Source organism: Macaca fascicularis, chromosome 7, assembly GCF_037993035.2.
Source record: "Macaca fascicularis isolate 582-1 chromosome 7, T2T-MFA8v1.1".
In the NCBI taxonomy this organism is placed as follows: domain Eukaryota; kingdom Metazoa; phylum Chordata; class Mammalia; order Primates; family Cercopithecidae; genus Macaca; species Macaca fascicularis.
Window position 1 is genome coordinate 18,187,854 of NC_088381.1, and position 22,241 is coordinate 18,210,094.

Genomic DNA, 22,241 nt, shown 5'->3' on the forward strand with positions numbered 1-22,241 from the left:
TTTTTTTTTGAGATGGAATTTCACTCTGTTGCCCAGGCTGGAGTGCAATGGCATGACCTTGGCTCACCGTAACCTCTACCTCCCGGGTTCAAGCAATTCTCCTGCCTCAGCCTCCCAAGTAGCTGGGATTGCAGGCATGAACCACCATGTCTGGCTAATTTTGTATTTTGAGCAGAGATGGGGTTTCTCCATGTTGGTCAGGCTGGTCTCCAACTCCTGACCTCAGGTGATCAGCCGGTCTCGGTCTCCCAAAGTGCTGGGATTACAGGCGTGAGCCACCGTGCCTGGCTTTTTTTTTTTTTTTTTTTTTTTAAAACAGAGTCTCACTCTTACCCAGGTTGGAGTACAGTGGCTTGATCCTGGTTCACTGCAACCTCCGTCTCTCCCAGGTTCAAGTGATTCTTGTGCCTCAGTCTCCTGTGTAGCTGGGATTACAAGCCACCATGCCTGGCTAATTTTTGTATTTTTAGTAGAGACAGGATTTAGCCACATTGGCCAGGCTGGTCTCGAATTCCTGACTTATGGTGATCCACCTGCCTTGGCCTCCCAAAGTGCTGGGATTACAGGTATGAGCCACCGTGCCCGGCCTAATGGTGTTTGACTTATTTCACATAGCTTAATGTCTCCCAGGTTTATCTATATTGTCGCAAATAGCAGTGGTTTCTTTTTTATGGCTGAATAATATCTCTTTGCATATACAATTTGATATTCTCAAATAAACTTGAACATTTTCATTGTCATTATAGTGGAATACTTCTATATTTGTAGGGTCTCACAGAGAAAAATGTTTAACTAGTGTAATGGTGGAGGAAATGGAAAGTAGGTATTAAATTTACAAGACATTTAGACTGCCGGGCGCAGTGGCTCATGCCTGTAATCCCAGCACTTTGGGGGGCCAAGGTGGGTGGATCACGAGGTCAGCAGTTCAATACTAACCTGGCCAGGATGGTGAAACCCCCGTCTCTACTAAAAATACAAAAAAATTAGCCGGGCATGGTGGTGGGCGCCTGCAATCCCAGATATTCAGGAGGCTGAGGCAGAGAATTGCTTGAACCCAAGAGGCAGAGGTTGCAGTGAGCTGAGATCACACCACTGCACTCCAGCCTGGGTGATAGAGTGAGACTCCGTCTTAAAAAAAAAAAGGACATTTTGGCTGAGTGCGGTGGCTCATGCCTGTAATCCCAGCACTTTGGGAGGCTGAGGCGGGTGGATTACTTGAGGTCAGGAGTTTGAGACCAGCCTGGCCAACATGGTGAAACCCCATCTCTACCAAAAATATAAAAAAATTGGCCCGGTGTTGTGGGGCATGCCTGTAATCCCAGCTACTTAGGAGGCTAAGGCAGGAGAATTGCTTGAACCTGGGAGGCAGAGATTGCAGTTGCAGTGAGCTGAGACTGTGCTACTGCACTTCAGCCTGGGCAACAGAGTGAAACTCCGTCTCAAAAAAGAAAAAAAAAAAGAAAGAAAAAAAAGACATTCAAATGTTGGAAGCAATAGAACTCTGGGATCAAGTGATTGTGGAAAATAGATGAAAAGGGTCAGTTGAGGATAAGATTCGTAGCCTGGCAAACTTACTGGAATGGTGGTGGTATTGCCCATTTAGAGGAATGCTATAGTACTTGTGTGTGGTGGTGAAGGGATGGATAATTAGTTTGGCTTTGGAAATGCTGAGTTTCGGATGTCTATGGGAAGTTCTGCCTAAGCGAATCTCTCCCTTTTTTAAGGGTAAATGATGAAGCTAGTAGAGGTTCTATGGAACCACTGGAAGGAGGCCGGGAAGACAGCATCTGAAATATTGTTATGTAAGTGAAGAGTGAGTTTTGAGGTGTCTTTACTTTGAGATATTTATATAAAAATTTTCAGTCTCCTTGAAGTTCATGCACAAGTGCCCTCTCTAATCCTCTATCAGCATTATTTTACTGCAATAATGTCTACAGCTCAGCATTTTAACATGTTAAGAAAAAAAAAACTGAAATGAAGGTGGGAGACAATGTAAATATATATACCAACAGATGGGGAGTAGTCACTAAGCAGTCCAAAAAAGATCTGTGGTATATGAATCTGTTAGTGTTCCTCTAGCACTGTCTAGGGGAGAAACAGAATAGCAGAGGAAAAAAGATTCAACAATGTGCTGTATTGCACAGAGTACAGGGTGCTAGTTCGAATGCAACCTTACCACTAACTAGTACTCACATTCATAGAGTCCATCCTATTTATCAGGGATTATGACAGGTATTCTAAATATTTTGATCTGAGAATCATTATGACAACCCAAATACAATCCAGGCAGGGCATGGTAGCTCATGCCTGTAATCTCAACTACTTGAGAAGCTGACGCAGGAGAATCCCTTGAACCTGGGAGTCGGAGGTTGCAGTGAGCCAAGACTGCACCACTGCACTCCAGCCTGGCCAACAAGAGCAAAACTCCATCTCAAAACAAACACACACACACACACACACACACGCACACGCACACAAAGACAAGCCAGGCACGGTGGCTCCCGTTTGTAATCCCAGCACTTTGGGAGGCTAAGGTGGGCGGATCACAAGGTCAGGAGTTCGAGACCAGCCTGGCCAACATGGTGAAACTCTGTCTCTACTAAAAATACAAAAATTAGCCAGGTGATGTGGCGTGCGCCTGTAATCCCAGCTACTCAGGAGGCTGGGGCAGGAGAATTGTTTGAACCCAGGAGGCGGAGGTTGCAGTTAGCCAAGATTACACCATTGCACTCCAGTCTGGGCAATAGAGTGAGACTCTGTCTAAAAAACAAACAAACAAACAAAAACAAAGACAATCCAAAAGTGGCCTCAATTTGCAGTTAAAGGAACTGAAAATCAAAAAGTTCAAAAATGGGTGGGCATGTGGCTCACGCCAGTAATCCCAGCATTTTGGGAAGCCTAGACAGGCAGATCACCTGAGGTCAGGAGTTCGAGACCATCCTGGCCAACATGGTGAAACCCCATCTCTACTAAAAATACAAAAATTGCCAGGCATGGTAGCAGGCGCCTATAATCCCAGCTACTCAGGAGGCTGAGACACTACAATTCCTTGAACCTGGGAGGCAGAGGTTGCAGTGAGCTGAGATTATGCCTTTGTATTCTAGCCTGGGTAACAGACTGAGACTCGGTCTCAAAAAAAAAAAAAGTTTAAAAACCTGTCATCACAATCAGAGTGCAGGAAGTATAAGAGCTGCAAGTTGACATGGATCTGTCTGACTTCAAACCTTGGGTTCTTTCCACTACAGCCAATATGTCCCAAATCCAGTTGTGCATAACAATTGCCTGGAGAACATGTTAAAATATGTTTTTCCAGATTCCCACTCAAGACTGACTCAGAAAATGGTAATACTAGTATGGCACTTTTCTCTGAGTTGTTATAAGGATTATACATAATGAATATTAGAATGTTTTATAAACTTCAAATATAACATCATATGCTTACAATTTAATGCTCTTTATTACACATGATCATCTAATACCCTTTCTTTTGATTTTCTAGTCAGGGAATAATTTTCTGATAATTAGGCTTATGAAGTACCTTGAAATTAGAAAAGGGTGCCACAAACTATATTTTGGCTTAATAACCACATTATAAATGGATACATTTAATTTTTAATCTATAAATAAGAACTCTTGAGCTTGACCATCGCTAGTCAAATTCTTCAAGCTTAATCATCTCTTTAAGAATTGATGAAATCGTTCTGAAATCGGCAAAGCTGAAGAATGGAGTTCAAAGCAGAAAAGGTGTGAATTGTTTTAAGTGGGGGTTTCATGGGAGTAAAATATTAGGTTTTGGCCTGAAGGGCAGTTTGTGAATATGTTACAAAGTTAATTGGTTCTGATGCCTGACCACTTTTTCTGAGTTAGGAGACGGTGTTTTTTTTTTTCTCGTTTCCAATATACCGTATCTCGTATGAGGTGGAACCAGTAACTGTGATACAGGCATGTCCCTGACTCCTTTAAAACGCCGCATGCTCTTATCACCCTGCTTTCCCCAACAGTAGCAGTGAGTTTAGCAAGAAAGGGCTCATCTTCTATCCCAAGGGAAATTCCAAGTGCCATTTCCACTCTCATGTGGGGCTCCTGGTAAGTTGCATTTAAATTAGCATTCTTTTTCATTGGCCAGGAAAGGCTGGCAGTTCATTTGTAGGCAAATACCCTTGCTGTTTTTTTTTTTTTTTTTTTTTGAATCTTTACAAAGTCACTCAGCAGGCACACACTTAACGCTTGCTCCGTGGAGAAAGGTTAAACGGTTTCCCCAAGACCACACAGATCAAACAAGTCGGGGAGGAGGGGCTCAAAGTGCCTGGTATACCTCGCCACACTCCCATAATTACCCAAACCGTCTCATTCCAAGCCCAAGGATCGGGCTTTCAAAGGGGACACGAAAGGAACGCCCGGGAGGTGAGCGCCAGGAGATCGGGAGAGGTGCCTTTCCCGGCATGCTCTGCAGCACACCGAGGGGCGCCAGGCGTATCCCGGCGTGCATCGGGGAGCGCCCAAGGGCGATGGTTCCCGGCTCCTGGAGAGGCGCGCGAAGTTAAGCCGGTAGGTGCGAGCTTCCTTAGCTTTGAACCTCTGGTTTCTCGTTTCCTCTTTATGAGTTTAATTCCATAATGGCAGAAAAGGATGGCCCTCTAACTACCCTCCCTCTCCGCGTGCGAACGACTCGGCGCCGCTTCGAGCTCGGTGCCAGGTGATTAGCGGGTAGGGGCGGGCCGGCGACCAGCACGTGACCCGAACTGGCAGCCAATGACTAGCCGGGTGGTCCAGCAGCGCGAGGATTCCGGGACCCGCGAGCGGAACGGCGCGTGGGTCGGTTGCTGTCGGCCCTGGCAGGTACGCGCAGGCGCTTTGCTTGCCACGCGCTACGCCCGTCCCCACGCGCCTGGTGGCGTGTTCTTGGCGCGAGGTGTTAACAGTCTGGGTGTTTTTGTGAGTTGGGGGGAAGGAGAAGGTGGCGGGGAGGGGGCTGAGGCGTCACGTGGACGCCACAGCCAATCTCAGGCCGAGGCGCACCCACAGCTTTCCCCGGCGCCCCGGGGTGCGACGTGTTCATTGAGGTTCGACCGGGCCCTGACGGCCTGAGCGCTCTTTCGAAGCGCGTGTGCGGCCCGTAAATTCTGGCCGCGGCTTTTCGCGGCGTCCTGCTCCGCGGCAAGCACAGACGACAAGTTCTCAGCAAAATGGCTGCTGGAAAGAGTCGCCAAGCAGGGGGAGCGCTGGGGCCGCGTGAAGGTCACATGACGAGGTTGGCAGCGCGTGCTGCTGGCGCGGGGCAGGGGGAGGGTGGGGGGGGCGTGGCGGGTCACGTGCCTTCGACTGCGCCGGCCTGTGGTTTTCCAGCGTCTTTGCTGCGGTCGGATTGCCTGTTTTTACTCCTCCCACCTCGAAGCGTGGCAAGCGTCGGTGAGAAGCTGTGTGGTGTACTGGGATGAGCCGAGATCTGGGAATTCGGAGGCCTGGGGTCCAGGCCTTTGGCTGGTTTCATCTTGCCACTCTCGGCTTCCATTTCTCATTCAGCTCAGTAGAGGAGATCACCTCTTAAGGCCCCTCATACGGCCTCTGACTTCCTCACTTCAATTTCAATGCAGAAAAAAAAAAATTTAACAAATTCTTAACAATTATAATGAGACAACCGCCCCCCCCCCCAAAAAAAAAACCCACAGCCTCTCCCCTCTCAATCTTTACAGTGATGTGGGAAACCTGGTAGAGGTAATTTGTTATAATATTCTGGGCATGTCTCTCCATCTTTATCATTCCCATTTATACTTTATAGGGGCCCACGACCTCATTTGAAAAATACTGTCTTTTAGACATCTAATCCCTATGTATTTTCTGGGAGGAAATCAAAAGGTAACTACTATTGTCATAACTGTGGAGATGGGGAAATAGTAGTATTTAAAGGGAAATGCTGATCACCCATAACGCTGACTAGAAGGGCCTAGAAGTCTTCGTTTCCACTTGATGGGCTAGCTTTGTAAAATTTTAGAGACCTGGTAGCCTGTGGCATTTTTCTTGGTCTCTGCTCCCAGTTCCAGCTCTTTATTTCACCAAAGAAGGGTCAAGGCGTTGGTGAAGAAAAGTATAAATTGTTTTCCACACCACTGCTTATGTTTTATGATACCTTTTGATTTATCTTAAAAAGAGCCTTTGAAGATTGTGCGAACACATCTGGAAAACATTTATTGAGCAATCATAATAGCTGTCACTTTTGAGTAATTATAATAGTTAACATCTTTCTGGCTTGGTGTTTTAAATACTTTGTACTGTATTTAATTTATTTAGTTCTCATAACAAACCTGCGAGGTAAGTACTGTTATTTCCATTTTACCACTGAGGAAAATAGCAACAGAGAGATATGGCTGGCAGTTTTACATGATTCCAACCAGATTTCCTTTTGAAAACTTGACAAAATGGTTTTAAAATTCATTTGAAAAAGTAAACCTAGAAAGTAAGAAACTTTTTGGAAGAGAAGAATGGGAAAAGGACTTGTACTAGAGAATATACAAATAAAGCTTTGATAATCAAAATGTAAGTAGCAACCCTGGAACACAAGAGTGGTGAAACAGAATAATCTAGAAATATATAAGATTATTTAGTGTTACAAAGGTGGTATTTCATATCAGTAGGGAAGGGGTTCCAAAATTTATGTTGGAACAATCAACTGTTTGGAGAAAGAATGGGATTTTTACCTTAAAATTTAAATAAAATTGCCGGGCGTGGTGGTTCACGCTTGTAATCCCAGCACTTTGGAAGGCTGAGGCGGGCGGATCACCTGAGGTCGGGAGTTCCAGACCAGCCTGACCAACATGGAGAAACCCCGTCTCGACTAAAAATACAAAATTAGCCAGGCATGGTGGCGCATGCCTGTAATCATAGCTACTTGGGATGCTTGAACCCGGGAGGTGGAGGTTGCAGTGACCAGAGATTGCGCCATTGCACTCCAGCCTGGGCAACAAGAGTGAAACTCTGTCTCCAAAAAAAAAAAAAAAAAAACTAGGTGAATTATATATATATATGTGTGTATGTGTGTGTGTGTGTATATATATATATATATTTTTTTTTTTTTTTGAGAGGGAGTTTTGGGCTTGTCCCCAGGCTGGAGTGCAGTGATGCTCACTGCAACCTCTGCCTCCTGGGTTCAAGCAATTCTGCCTCAGACTTCTGAGTAGCTGGGATTACAGGTGTCCGTCACTACACCTGGCTAATTTTTGTAATTTCAGTTGAGATGGGATTTCGCCATGTTGGCCATGCTGGTCTGGAATTCCTGACGTCAAGTGATCCTCCAGCCCCATAGAGATGGGGTCTCACTATGTTACTCCAGGCTGGTCTTGAATTCCTGGGTTTGAGCAATCCTCCCACCTGGGCCTCCCAAAGTGCTAGGATTATAGACATGAGCCACCGAGCCTAGCCAAATTAAATTTTTTTTTTTTTTTTGAGAGTCTCACTCTGTGGGCCCAGGCTGGAGTGCAATGGCATGGTCTCGGCTCACTGCAACCTCCGCTTCCTGGGTTCAAGCAGTTCTCCTGCCTCAACCTCCCAAGTAGCTGGGATTATAGGTGTAGGCCACAACACCCAGCTAATTTTTGTATTTTTTTAAAAATTTTATTTTTTGAGATGGAGTCTCGCTGTGTTGCTCAGGCTGGAGTACAGTGGCGTGATCTCGGCTCACTGCAACCTACGCCTCCCAGGTTCAAGTGATTCTTCTGCCTCAGCCTCCCAAGTAGCTGGGACTACCGGCAGACTATGCCTGCCACCATACCTAGTTAATTTTTGTATTTTTAGTAGAGACGGGGTTTCACTATATTGGCCAGGCTGGTCTCAAACACCTGACCTCATGATCCGCCTGCCTCGGCCTCCCAAAGTGCTGGGATTACAGGCGTGAGCCACCACACCCGCCCAATAATTTTTGTATTTTTAGTAGAGACGGGGTTTCACCATGTTGGCCCGCTGGTCTCGAACTCCTCACCTCAGGTTTTCCTCCCATCTCGGTCTCCTAAAGTGCTGGGATTACAGAAGTGAGCCATTGCTCCTGGCCCAAATTAAATATTAAAATATAAAATGTAAAATCAGAAAATTACTGCTTTAAAAAACTGGGAAAACAGTTTTCCAATCTTGAAATAGGATGAGGCCAGGCACGTGGCTCATGTCTATAATCCCAGCACTATGGGAGGCCCAGGTGAGAGGATTGCTCAAACCCAGGAATTCAAGACCAGCCTGGGTAACGTAGTGAGACCCCATCTCTACAAAAAAATTGCAAAATTAGCTTGGTGTGGTGGCACGTCCCTGTTGTCACAGCTACTCAGGAGGCTGAATTGGGAGGATCACTTGACCTCAGGAGGTCGAGGCTGCAGTGAGATGTGACGTGTCACTGCACTCCACACTGGGCAACAGAGTGAGACCCAGGCTCAACAAAAGAGAAAAGAGCTGTTCTACTAAGCATGACTGCCAAGGCGAATCCATAAAAACAAAGATTGATGCAGTTATTACAAAAAACATCTGTCTAGTTGGCAGAAACACGGTAAAGTTAAAAGACAAATTTATTTATTTAGTATTCATTTATATTTACTGAGTGTTTACTATGTGCCAGCCAATGTTTTTAGGTTTAGGAGATCCAGTAATCAGCAAAGCCTGGCAAATTGTGGGAAAAAAAAAAAAAAAATTGAACAAGACTAATGCAGGAGGATTCCTTGAAGCCAAGAGTTTGAGAACAGCCCAGGCAACATAGTGAGGCTCCATCTCTAAAAATAATAAATAAAAATAAGTTAGCAGGGAGTGGTGGTGCTATCTATGCTTTCAGTCCCAGCTATTCAGGAGGCTGAGGAGGGAAGATCCCATGAGCCCAGGAATTTGAGGCTGTGGTGAGATATAGTGCCACTGTACTCCAGCTTAGGTGACCCTGTTTCTAAAATTAAAAAAAAAAACATAATAATATGGGATTGGTTAAATAAATATGGTGCCTTTAGGCCTGATGCAGTGGCATGCACCTGTAATCCCAGCACTTTGGGAGGCCAAGGTGGGCAGATCACTTGAGACCGGGAGTTTGAGACCATCCTGGCCAACACGGCAGAACCCCTACCAAAAATACAAAAATTAGCTTGGTGTGGTGGCACATGCTGTAGTCCTAGCTACTCAGGAGGCTGAGGCAGGAGAATCACTTGAACCCAGAAGGTCAACGCTACAGTGAGCCATGATTGTGCCACTACATTCCAGCCTGGGCAACAGAGTGTCTGTCCCAAAAAATAAATAAATAAAAATAAAAATAAATAAATATGGTACCTTTATAGAGGGGAGTACTTTGTACCTGGTAAACATGATATAGATCTCTATTAATGACTTGGAAAACCTGTAATAAGTGAACAAAGCAGGTTACAAAATTATGTGATCACATTTTTGTAGAAATATACCTGTATATATCCCTTTATAGTACTTCTTCCTTATCCATGGTTTCAGTTTCAGTTATCTGCTGTCAACCGTGGTCTGAAAATGTTTTGAGAGACCACATTTATATAACTTATATTACAGTATATTGTTATATTTTATTAGTTATTAATCTCTCACTGTACCTAATTTATAAATTAAACTCTATTATAGGTAAGTATGTTAGTATAGGAAAAAACACTGTATAGGGTTCAATACTTTCCTAGGCTTTAGACATAAAGTGGGGGGTCTTGGAATGTATCCTGTGGGGATAAGAGGAGAATTACTGTACCTGGAAGTCTAAAAAGATGAATATCAAGCGTAAGCTAATGGTGACTTTTTTTGAGCAGTAGGATTTTGGATGAATTAGATTAGAAAAAACTATTTTCCTCTTTTTTTTTTTTTTTGACAAGTGGTCTTTCCACGTTGCACAGGCAGGTCTCAGACTACTGGACACAAGGGATCTTCTTGCCTTAGCCTCCCAAGTAGCTGCGACTGCACCTACACACTTGACTCTAAAAAAACTTTTTTTTGAGACGGAGTTTCACTCTTGTTGCCCAGGCTGGAGTGCAATGGCGCTATCTCAGCTCACTGCAACCTCCACCTCCCAGGTTCAAGTGATTCTCCTGCCTCAGCCTCCCGAGTAGCTAGAATTACAGGCATGCGCCACCATGCCCGGCTAATTTTTGTATTTTTAGTAGAGACAGGGTTTCTCCATGTTGGTCAGGCTTGTCTCGAACTCCTGACCTCAGGTGATCCACCTGCCTCGGCTTCCTAAAGTGCTGGGATTACAGGCGTGAGCTGCTGTGCCCAGCCTAAAAAAACTATTTTTTAAAAGTTTTAGATTTATAGAAAAATTACAGACTACAGAGAGAATTTTCATACACCTAGCTTCCCTTCCAGCTTTTCCCATTATTAAAATCTTATGTTAGTATGGTATATTTACTATAATTAAATTATTTTATTTTAGTTTTTGAGATGGAGTCTCTGTCACCCAGGCTGGAGTGCAGTGGCACTGTCTCTGCTTTCTGCAGCCTCTGCCTCCTGGGTTCAAGTGATCCTCCCACTTCAGCCTCCCCAGTAGCTGGAATTACAGGTGATACTCGTGTCCCAGTCACCCAAGTAGCTGGGATTACAGGCATGCGCCACCACGCCCAGCTAATTTTTTTGTAATTTTGGTAGAGATGGAGTTTCATCATGTTTCCCAGGTTGGTCTCCTGAGCTCAAGCAATCCACTCTCCTTGGCCTCCCAAATTGCTGGGATTACAGGTGTGAACCACCACACCCAGCCTATTATAATTAAGGAACCAATAATGATACGTTATTATTAACGAAAGTCCATAATTTGTTCAGATTTCCTTTTTATCTAATGTCCCTTTTCTGTTCCAGTATTCCATCCAAGATAACACAGTACTTTTTGTAGTCATATTTCCTTAGGATCCTCTTGGTTATGATAGTTTCTCATGCTTTCCTTGTTTTTGATGACCTTGACACTTGTGAAGAATACCAGTTAGGTTTTTTGTAGCATGTTACTCAATTGGGATTTGATATTTTTTTCCGTCATTAGACTGGGATTAGAGTACTTAGTATCAACATGATTGTCACTATTGATGTGACCTTGATCACTTGGCTGTCAGTTTGGTTGTTAAATGTTTGCTTTTCTATACCTAATATTAAAAAAATTTGTTACTTGCAATATAAAAGTAAATATTTGTTGATATTCTGCACATGTCTACCAGTAGCATTTATAATAAGTAATACATTGACAAGCCTAATAATACAGAAAAATGATAATGGATGTTATAATCAAGGAAAAATAATGATGAAGTTGCCTGAAGGGCTAATTGTAGAAAGGAATTAAGGGCATTAGTACCATATAGCTTATTTTAACAGTCTTTAAGCTGTTTTAGGACTCTGTTCTAAGAAGAACATTCTGGTAATCAAGAATTGGATCTAAATTCAAAGGTAGGAAAGGAATTATTCAATTATTCATAATAGGATGAAAATACAAGTAGGATAGTTTAGATCAATTAGGTAAAATCTTACAATTCAACAACAAATAATTAATGAGCCCTACTGCGTGCCAGGTGCTAAGGATTGAGCAGTGAACAGGACAAAGTCCATACCCTCATGGAAGTTATATTTTGGTAGACTATGAGCTAATAAAGAAAGATTATTTCAGGGCCAGGCATGGTGGCTCATGCCTGTAATCCCAGCACTTTGGGAGACCGAGGCAGTTGGATCACCTGAGGTCAGGAGTTTGAGACCAGCTTGGCCAACATGGTGAAACCCCATCTCTACTAAAAATGCAAAAAATTAGCTGGGTGTGGTGGTGTGCGCCTGTAGTCCTAGCTATTTGGGAGGCTGAGGCACGAGAATCACTTGAACCCAGGAGGCGGAAGTTGCAGTGAGCTGAGATCATGCCACTGCACACCAGCCTGGGTGACAGAGCAAGACTCTGTATCCAAGAAAAAAAAAAGTGCTATGAAGAAAACAGAGAGTGGTGGTGGTGGGTTTGGTGGTTCTTTTAGATGGGTTGCCAGGCAAGGCTTCTCTGAAGTAACATTTGAAAATAACACAACCTGAATGATAAAGAGTAAGACACACCAAAACGTGGAGAATTGGAAGTAGTGCAAAGACTTTGTGTCAAAAATCAGTTTGGGAATTTTCAAGGAATTGCAAGAAGGCTAGTGTGCCAGAGTTGGGAGAGTGCTGGGGTATGAAGTGGTGGTGGTGGTGGTGCATGGTGGTAGGAAACGAGATTGAGAATTGGCGGGGCTCAGATTGTGTGGAGCCTTGTAGACCATAAGGTTTTTGGATTTTATTCTAACTGATGGTATTCATTGGACAGTTTTGTGCAGAAAAATGATACCTAATTTATGTTTTGAAAACATTGCTTTGCTGCAGAGGCAATTAAGAAGCCGTTGGAGGCCAGGTGTGGTGGCTCACACCTGTAATCCCAGCACTTTGGGAGGCCAAGGCATGTGGATCTCGAGGTGAGGAGATTGAGACCATCCTGGCTAACATGGTGAAACCCTGTCTCTACTAAAAATACAAAAAAAAAAAAAAAAAAAAAAAAAAATTAGCCAGGCATGGTGGTGGGCACCTGTAGTCCCAGCTACTTGGGAGGCTGAGGCAGGAGAGTGACGTGAGCCCGGGAGGCTGAGCTTGCAGGGAGCTGAGATTGTGCCACTGCACTCCAGCCTGGGTGACTGAGCAAGACTCCATCTCAAAAAAAAAAAAAAAAAAAAAAAAAAAGAAGCCGTTGGAGTGGTGTGAGGTACAGTAGCTTGGACTAGTGAGGTAGATAGAGATAGAGGCAGTGAGAAGTGATTGAATTCAGGGCCTGTTTTCAAGGTAGAACCAACAGGATTTGCTGATAGATTAGCTGTGGGAGGTGAGTGAAAGAGAGTAATCAAAGATGATTACAAGGCTTTTAGCTGGAGCGACTGGTGCCATTTACAGAGATGGGAAACAGGAAGGAGCTAGTTTGAATGAAGTGTTAAGATGTTTGGAGCTTGAGATGCCTGCTAGATATCCAGGAATAGCCATTGAGTAGGCAGTTGACTATTAAATTCTAGAGCCTAGGGTCAAGATCAGGGTTGTGAATATACCTTTGGGATGTCATCGATATGTTGATGGTGTTTAAACACATAGAACTGCCAACCTCAGCAACATAGTGAGACCTTGTCTCTAGAAAGAAAAACAAAAATTAGCTGGGTGTGGTGTGGTGTGCTTGTGGCCCCAGCTACTTGGGAAGCTGATGTGGGAGGATTACTTCGGCCTGGGTGGTTGAGGCTACAGTGAGCCATGATCATGCCACTGCACTCTAGCCTGGGTGACAGATGGAGATCCTGTCTCAAAAAAAAAACAAAAACAAAAACAAACTGAAAACAAAAACATGTAACTGGTTAGGTCAGCTAGGGAGTAAAGAAGAGGGCCAATGCCTGAGCCCTGAGACTACTGACATCATGGAGGGGAATAGATTGTAATATATACTTAAATTTCTTTTGTGTTGGTATTGGGACCAAATTGAGCAGCATGTAAATAATATAACACTGAATAATGCCTTTGAGATGATTATAATGTTACTAGGCTCTTCCTGTTACTTGAATCCTCATGTTTTTGTCACTTTCCTGCCCGAAGATTTCTACTTTCTCTCCATTGTTTGAGGACATAACCCCCCAGACTTCTTAGCTTAGCAGAGCCTTCATTGTCTGACTACTCTATATCATCTCGCTCCTTTTTATCTTTTCTCCTCTTTATCACACCTACCGTGCCCCATGTGCTTGGCTCCTCTATAACCCCTTGTTGGCCTGGAATACTCTTTCTCCTCCTACTGCTCTGCCTCAAACTCAGTCTTCAATGTCCACCTTAAATTTGCTATGTAATTTTCCCCAATTTCAGTGGATAAAATTGACCCCTTCACTGAATGGTACATCCTCAGTGCTGTTGCTTATACTTCAATTTATAGCAAAATACAAAATCAGTTGGTATTTTGGGTTTTAAAAAAATTCATTTGTTTCCCCAGTGCTTGGCATGTGGTAGATACTTAATCATAATGCATCGAAAAAGTTTAAAAGTTTTACTTTGGCCAAAGAGTAAGTAATTAAAAACTAGATCTTACAATACACGATCATATGGATCATTAGCTGAGATTTTTAGGATCTTTTTATTATGTCAAGTTGTTGGTTTTAATGATATTCATTGTGGCATAATTTAGCCAGTACAAAGTTTAGTGAAATGTCAGTTAGGAATCTTAGTTCAGAGACATATTAGGAATGTTTTATTCTCTAGGGCTGAATAATGCTTATTCTTTGGAGGCAGACTATTATAATAGATTTTTCCTTCACTTGCCCACTTTTCCACCCACCTTCTCAGTAGTTGGGAATTCTATTTTAACAGTACACATGTACTTTGAGCTCTTTGCTGGAGACGGAACCTAATGTAATAAATCCAGTAGAATCAGCAGTACTCACCCCAGGAATGTCCTTTAAATTGTTGGACAGAAGGAGGCTTACTGGTGTGAATTGTAGGTGTGAAGATTTTTCAGCCTGTGAGTCCAAAGTAGGGTTGATTATTTTGTCATTCGATCATAAGCATGTATTGAGTACCTGCCATATATGGATATTGTATGAGGTGCAGTGTGGGGGACACACAAAAGAAATAAAATAAAAGGCATGGTTCTCTGCACATGAAGCCCTGACAATTTAGTTGAGGAACTGAAACATAGGAAGGAATTTAATCTTAACAAGCAATATATCAATAATTGCAAAGTACTGTAGTATAAATCAGGGACTGCATTTCTTAAGCCCATAATTATATTCTCCGGGTTATATACAGTCTTATATCAATTTTTAACATTTTAATTTGACTTGAAGTTCTGCATTTTCTCTTATCCTTTAACATTTCTGGTTTCAATAAGATATTGATTTAGCTCTTTGTTTGATACGATAAAAGCCATATATAAGAAGACTTCTCTGCCACAATGTTGCATCCAAGCATTTTATTCTTTCATGTCTGTAAAGAAAGTACATAGGTCCACACCTGTAATCCCAGCACTTTGGGAGGCCAAGGAAGGAGGATTGCTTGAGTCCAGGAGTTCGAGACCAACCTGGGCAACGTAGCGAGACCCTGTCTCTATGAAAATATAAAAATGAAAAATAAAAAATACGTAATTTGAAATGGTGGAATGTCATTTATCCTTTACAAATATGACAGAGGCACACTTTCATTTTTTTGCTATGTGTAGGTTCCTCCTCTGCGTACTTTGTGTTTCCACTTAAAGGGGTGGAGGGGGAGAAAGAGAACCTGGAGAACAAATTTTGTGTGTGTATCTGAATGTGAGTTTAAAAGTATGTATTTTCATTAAAGGCAACCAACTGAACAGAAAAGAAGTACGTATTTTCATATTTGAATTATAAAAGTGGTTTTTTTTTGAGAAGATAAATACATAAGCATAAATAATAATTTCTTTTTTTTTTTTTTTTGAGACGGAGTCTTGCTCAGTTGCTCAGGCTGGAGTGCAGTGGCACAGTCTCGGTTAACTGCAAACTCTGCCTCCCAGGTTCACGCCATTCTCCTGCCTCAGCCTCCCGAGTCGCTGGGACTACAGGTGCCTGCCACCACGCCCGGCTAATTTTTTTGTATTTTTAGTAGAGACTGGGTTTCACCATATTAGCCAGGCTGGTCTCGATCTCCTGACCTTGTGATCCGCCTGCCTCGGCCTCCCAAAGTGCTGGGATTACAGGCGTGAGCCACTGTGCCCAGCCAGAATAATTTCTGATAAGCCAACTATCACTGTTAGCGTGTTGATATGTTTCTAGGTTTCTTTTTTTTTAAGTGGCAAGTGTTGCTTTTTAACTCAGATACCTTTAGAAAAAAGATAATTGTCTTTACATAGGTTTATCTGATCAAGTTACTCTCAATAAAATTCTGTAGTGGCTTTGCATAGTAAATGGAATCAAGTTGAGACAAGTTCAGGTTCCTTACTTAGCTTGACACATAAAGCCCTCTACCTCATAGTTTATCTCATGCCATATGTCTCCCTCATACACAACTTGTTTTATCCATATTACATGTGTGTACTACTTTCAGTCCTCTAGATGAGGGGTTGGCAAACGTTTTCTGTAAAGGACTAGATAGTAAATATTTTAATTTATGGGCCTTAGCATTTCTTTTAAGTACTACGCAATTCTGTTGTGGTAGTAAACTGCAGGACCAGCCCAGAGAGTGTCTACTCTGTTGATAACAGAATGTCAGGTTACTTTGTAGATATAAAATAGCCAAGATTGCAAGTCATGTAGCCTGGGCATGCACAATAGGAAAAGCTTTGATCTCTAACAGCACCCAGAACCAACATCCCTCCTCCCCTCTCTCAGCAGAACCAAGAAGTCTGGGACATGACCAGAACTTGAATACTGGAACGTTTTCAGGAGCAACGGGTCCATTGGCCATAAAGATCCAGGGCTAAAATTCGCCTCAACATACCTTACTGAAATGGTTAAGTTTGAAGCCCCCCATCAGACCTTGGCAAGCCAACATTTCCAGACCTTTTCCCTTGCCCTCCAACCTCTTAAAACTTGTCCCAGACTCCAAATCAGGGAGACAGATTTGAGCTGGGCCTCCTGTTTCCGCACTAGTCTGCCTTGCAATAAAGCGTTTCTTTTCTCAAAAGCTGGTGCCTCCTACCTATAGGAGATCTCCTTCCTGTAGGAGATAGGAAAAAAAAAAAAAGGCTGGTGCTGTAGTATTGGCTTCAATGCATACCGGGCAGCGAGCCCATTTGCTAGATAACAGCACTAAAGCAGCCATAGACAATAATACACAAACAAATGAAATGGCTGTGTTTCAGGGAAACTTTATATATAGACACTGAAATTTGAATTTCATGTAATTTTTTTTTTTTTTTTTTTTTGAGATGGAGTCTCGCTCTGTTGCCCAGGCTGGAGTGCAGTGGTACAATCTTTGGCTCACTGCAACCTCCGCCTCCCAGGTTCAAGTGATTTTCCTAGCTCAGCCTCCCGAGTAGCTGGGACTACAGGCGTGCGCCACCATACTCGGCTAATTTTTTTTTGTATTTTTAGTAGACAGCAGGTTTCACTATGTTGGCCAGGCTGGTGTCAAACTCCTGACCGCAGGTGATCCATCCACTTCTGCCTCCCAAAGTGCTGGGATTACAGGTGTGAGCCACTACACCTGGCCTTTCATATAATTTTTACATGTCATAAAATTTTATGACCTGGATTTTTTTTCAACCATTAAAATATGTAAAAAATCATTCTTAGCTTGTGGGGCATATGAAGACAAATGGCAGAGCATGGCCTTTGGGGCTATAGTTTATGGATTCCTGCTCACTTCTGGGTGCCTCTGTCCTTGCTGAGTACACTCTTTTCCCTCTGCCGCACTTTGTTTTCCTAGTATGGCTAACTTACTCAAACCTCATCTCAATATTACAGTCTCAAGGTATTCAGAATTTGTTTTAGATTCTCTTTTTCTGGTGATGGAAGTGCTCTGTTCAGATCTCTCTCTTATTTGAGACAGGGTCTTGTTCTGTTGGCCATGCTGGAGTGCAGTGGTGTGTGCACAGCTCACTGCAAACTTGACTTCCCAGCCCAGGCCCAAGCCATCCTCCTGCTTCAGCCTCCCAAGTAGCTGGGATTTTGTGCCACCCACCACCCCTGGCTAATTTTTTTGTGTGTTTTGTTTTTTTGAGACGGAGTTTTGCTCTTGTTGCCCAGGCTGGAATGCAATGGCACAATCTCGGCTCACTGCAGCCTCTGCCTCCTGGGCTCAAGGGATTCTCCTGCCTCAACCTCCTGAGTAGCTGGGATTATAGGCAGGCGCCACCATGCCTGGCTAATTTTGTATTTTTAGTATAGATGGAGTTTCTCCATGTTGGTCAGGCTGGTCTCCCAACTCCCGACCTTAGGTAATCTGCCTGTCTCGGCCTCCCAAAGTGCTGGGATTACAGGAGTGAGTCACTGCACCTGGCCCCACCCCTGGCTAATTTTGAAAAATATATTTATGTTTTATTTTTATTTATTTGTTATACTTTTCTTTTTTTTTTTTTGAGACGGAGTCTTGCTCTGTAGCCCGGGCTGGAGTGCAGTGGCCGGATCTCAGCTCACTGCAAGCTCCGCCTCCCGGGTTTAGGCCATTCTCCTGCCTCAGCCTCCGGAGTAGCTGGGACTACAGGCGCCCGCCACCTCGCCTGGCTAGTTTTTTGTATTTTTAGTAGAGACGGGGTTTCACGGTGTTAGCCAGGATGATCTCGTTCTCCTGACCTCGTGATCCGCCCGTCTCGGCCTCCCAAAGTGCTGGGATTACAGGCTTGAGCCACCGCGCCCGGCCTATTTGTTATACTTTTAAATTTTTTTTTTTTTTTTTTTTTTTTTTTTTTGAGACGGAGTCTCGCTCTGTCGCCCAGGCTGGAGTGCAGTGGCCGGATCTCAGCTCACTGCAAGCTCCGCCTCCCGGGTTCACGCCGTTCTCCTGCCTCAGCCTCCCGAGTAGTTGGGACTACAGGCGCCCGCCACCGCGCCCGGCTAGTTTTTTTTTTTTTTTTTTGAGACGGAGTCTCGCTCTGTCGCCCAGGCTGGAGTGCAGTGGCCGGGTCTCAGCTCACTGCTAGCTCCGCCTCCCGGGTTCACGCCATTCTCCTGCCTCAGCCTCCGGAGTAGCTGGGACTACAGGCGCCCGCCACCTCGCCCGGCTAGTTTTTTGTATTTTTAGTAGAGACGGGGTTTCACCATGTTAGCCAGGATGGTCTCGATCTCCTGACCTTGTGATCCGCCCGTCTCGGCCTCCCAAAGTGCTGGGATTACAGGCTTGAGCCACCGCGCCCGGCCGTTTTTTGTATTTTTTAGTAGAGATGGGGTTTCACCGTGTTAGCCAGGATGGTCTCGATCTCCTGACCTCGTGATCTGCCCATCTCGGCCTCTCAAAGTGCTGGGATTACAGGGTTGAGCCACCGCGCCCGGCCTTAAATTTCTTATTTTTTTAAATAGAGGTGGCATCTCACTGTGTTACCCAGGTTGATCTCGAACTCCTGGGCTCAAATAATCCTCCCACGTTGGCCTCCCAAACTGCTGTGGTGGCCTGTAATCCCAGTACTTTGGGAGACCAAGGTGTGAGCCACCATGCCGGGACTGATTTTTAAAATTTTTGGTAGAGATGGGTTCCACTGTGAGCCGTGATTGCGCCACTGCACTCCAGCTGAGAGAGAGTGAAACCCTGTCTCAAAAACAAACACACAGAAAAAAGAAAAGAAAAAAAAAGAAAAAAACTACAAGCATGTGCCACACACACACACAGAAATTAAGAGGAATAAAAAGTTGTCAGTGGTAAGATTCTAGGTATCACAAATTATATTATTTGCTTATTTATTTTATAGGTTCTTTGTTAGAATGTAAACTCCTAGAGGTCGGGGATTTTGTCTGTCTTAGAACAGTGCCTGGCTTACGATAGTTTTGAGTAAATATTTGTTTATTGTTTCATGAATTGAATGTGGAAACATTTCTTTTTGTTGGCCTTAATGTTATAGTAATGCTTATTTACATTAAATTAAAACAAAAGTTAAAAAGAAAATTCCTGGTGGGCGTGGTGGCCCACGCCTGTAATCCCAGAACTTTGGGAGGCCAAGGCAGGTAGATCACCTGAGGTCAGGAGTTTGAGACCAGCTTGAACAACATGGTGAAACCTTGTCTCTACTAAAAATACAAAATTATCTGGGTGTGGTGGTGCATGGGTGCTCTATAGCAGCTGCTTGGGAGGCTGAGGCAGGAGAATCGCTTGAACCTCGGAGGCAGAGGTTGCAGTGAGCCGAGATTGCACCACTGTACTCCTGGGCAACAAGAGCTAAACTCTGTCTCAAAAAAAAAAGAAGAAGAAAAGAAAATTCCTAATTCTTTTTTTTTTTTTGAGACAGTTTTGCTTTGTCTCCCAAGCTGGAGTGCAGTGGCTCGATCTCAGCTCATTGCAACCTCTACCTCCTGGGTTCAAGCGATCCTTCTGCCTCAGCTTCCTGAGTAACGGGAACTACAAGCGTGTGCCACCACACCTGGCTAATTTTTGTATTTTTTGTAGAGATGGGATTTTGCCATGTTGGCTAGGCTAGTCTTGAACTCCTGGCCTTAAGTGATCCACCTGCCTTGGCCTCCCAAAGTGCTAGGATTACAGGCGTGAGCTACTGTGCCCAGCCCCAACCTTTTTTTAGTGCAGCATGGTTTTTGCATGTTCTCACCACCATTACTGGCCACCTCTGGTCCTCTGTAAGTATTATACCCAAAACAGGACACACTCTTCTAGATTTAAGCAATCCAGCCCAGCGTATAGAGAAATTACTTCCTCTCAGAATCTAGATACCACACATTCAATTTAGGGTTTCTTGTACATGTTGTCCCATTGTTGGGTCATATTGAACTTTGTAGGTATAAGAGATAGGAAAAACCAAACTGCTTTTTCCTGATCTCACATACTACTCAACAATTCTGACACCAGATGTGTGTTGGATTTTTCCTTACACACTAAGCAGTTCTCTAGTAGACACCAATTGGATATCCTATAATTCAATTGTAACAGTGTCTACCTGCAGATAGTGTCAGATAGGATCTGATAGGATCTGACACTATCTGCAGGTAGACACTGTTACAATTGAATTTGTAGGGCTCAACCATACAAAACTGTCTCCACTTCACATGCCAGTTGCATGTCCCAGGTTGTGACCTGTGTTAACCAACTGGCTACAGCCTTCTCCTTGGGTTTGGTTAATTTGCTGGCGTGGCTCACAGAACTCAGGGAAACACTTTATTTGTGTGTATCCATTTATTATAAAGAATATTATACAGGATACAGATGAGCAGCCAGATGGAAGAGATGCATAAGGCAAAGTCTGTAGGAAGGCGTGTGGAGTTTTCGTGTCCTCCCTGAGCACTCCACACTCCTGGCACCTCCCTGTGTTCAGCAGCCCACAAGTTGTCCAAACCCTGACCTTTTAGGGTTTTGTGGAGGCTTTATTATGTAAGCATGATTGATCAAATTATTGGCCGTTGGTGATCAGCTTAACCTTCAGCTCCTCTTCACTATCAGGAGGTGGGAGTGAGGTGGGAATCACAGTTTCAACTTTCCAATCACATGGTTGGTTCTCCTGGCAAGTAGCCCCCAGAAGCTATCTAGGAGTTCACCCTAAGTTGCTTTGTTAGAACAAGATATGCTCCCGTCACCCAGGAAATTCTAAGGGATTTAAAGGCTCTCTGTCAGATGCTCCTATCACTTAGGAAATTACAAAGATATTAAGAGTTTTATTTAAACTCAGGAACTGGAGGTAGAGACCAAATATCTATTTCTTATTATATTACAATATTACAGTAGGCATTTAAAACTTTAATTTTGCTAACACATTATAATAGTTTCCAACTCTTTCCCAGTAAATGTTTACCTGCTAATGTAACAGAACTGGCTAGCTTGACTTTTGTGTATTTTTGTTTTTCCCTGCCCTCCTTCATTGGAGGTACTAATAAGTAGCAAAATGTTCAAAAGATGGGTAGGCAGAGAAATAAAGTGACACCTCTGGAAAGTCTACACTTTTTTTTCTTTTTTTTTTTTTGAGACGGAGTCTCGTTCTGTCGCCCAGGCTGGAGTGCAGTGGCGCGATCTCTCCTTACTGCAAGCTCCACCTCCCAGGGCGCCTGCCACCGTGCCTGGCTAATTTTTTGTATTTTTAGTAGAGATGGAGTTTCGCTGTGTTAGCCAGGATGGTCTCTATCTCCTGACCTTGTGATCTGCCCGCCTCAGCCTCCCAAAGTGCTGGGATTACGGGTGTGAGCCACCGCACCAGGCCGAAAGTCTACACATTTTTAAAAATTTTTGTTTTTAATTTTATATTTTGCTAACTTCTTTTTTTAACTGTCCTTACTGCTTATGCAAAGTCTGCACATTTTATATTATAAAATATATATTTTAAATTTTATAGAGTATTATAAAATTTGTAATATTCTCCAAATAATTCAATGATGATTATACATTTTCTTTTTTTTTTTTTTTTTTGGAAATGGAATTTCACTCTTGTGCAGGCTGGAGTACAATGGTACGATCTTGGTTCACTGCAGCCTCTGCCTCCCGGGTCCAAGCGATTCTTCTGCCTCAGCCTCCTGAGTAGCTGGGATTTCCGGCATGTGCCACCATGCATGACTAATTTTGTATTTTTAGTAGAGTTGGGGTTTCTCCATTTTGGTCAGGCTGGTCTTAAACTCCTGACCTCAGGTGATCCACTTGCCTCAGCCTCCCAAAGTGCTGGGATTACAGGCATGAGCCACCGC

General features: G+C 43.6%; 1 protein-coding gene across 13 annotated transcripts in view; it reads left to right on the forward strand.

The window, feature by feature from the left end:
• Positions 1-4,473: 4,473 nt before the first annotated feature.
• MGA (MAX dimerization protein MGA) overlaps positions 4,474-22,241 on the forward strand; it is a 168,927-nt gene continuing 151,159 nt past the window's right edge. For 6 of the 13 annotated variants that reach the window (XR_012414813.1, XM_065547793.2, XM_073995560.1 and 3 more), the window contains exon 1: positions 4,474-4,548. The gene's annotated coding sequence lies outside the window, so the exon portion shown is untranslated. Of the gene's footprint in view, positions 5,252-22,241 lie in introns of all 13 variants that reach the window. The other 7 variants (XM_065547792.2, XM_073995549.1, XM_073995551.1 and 4 more) reach the window with 3 other exon arrangements.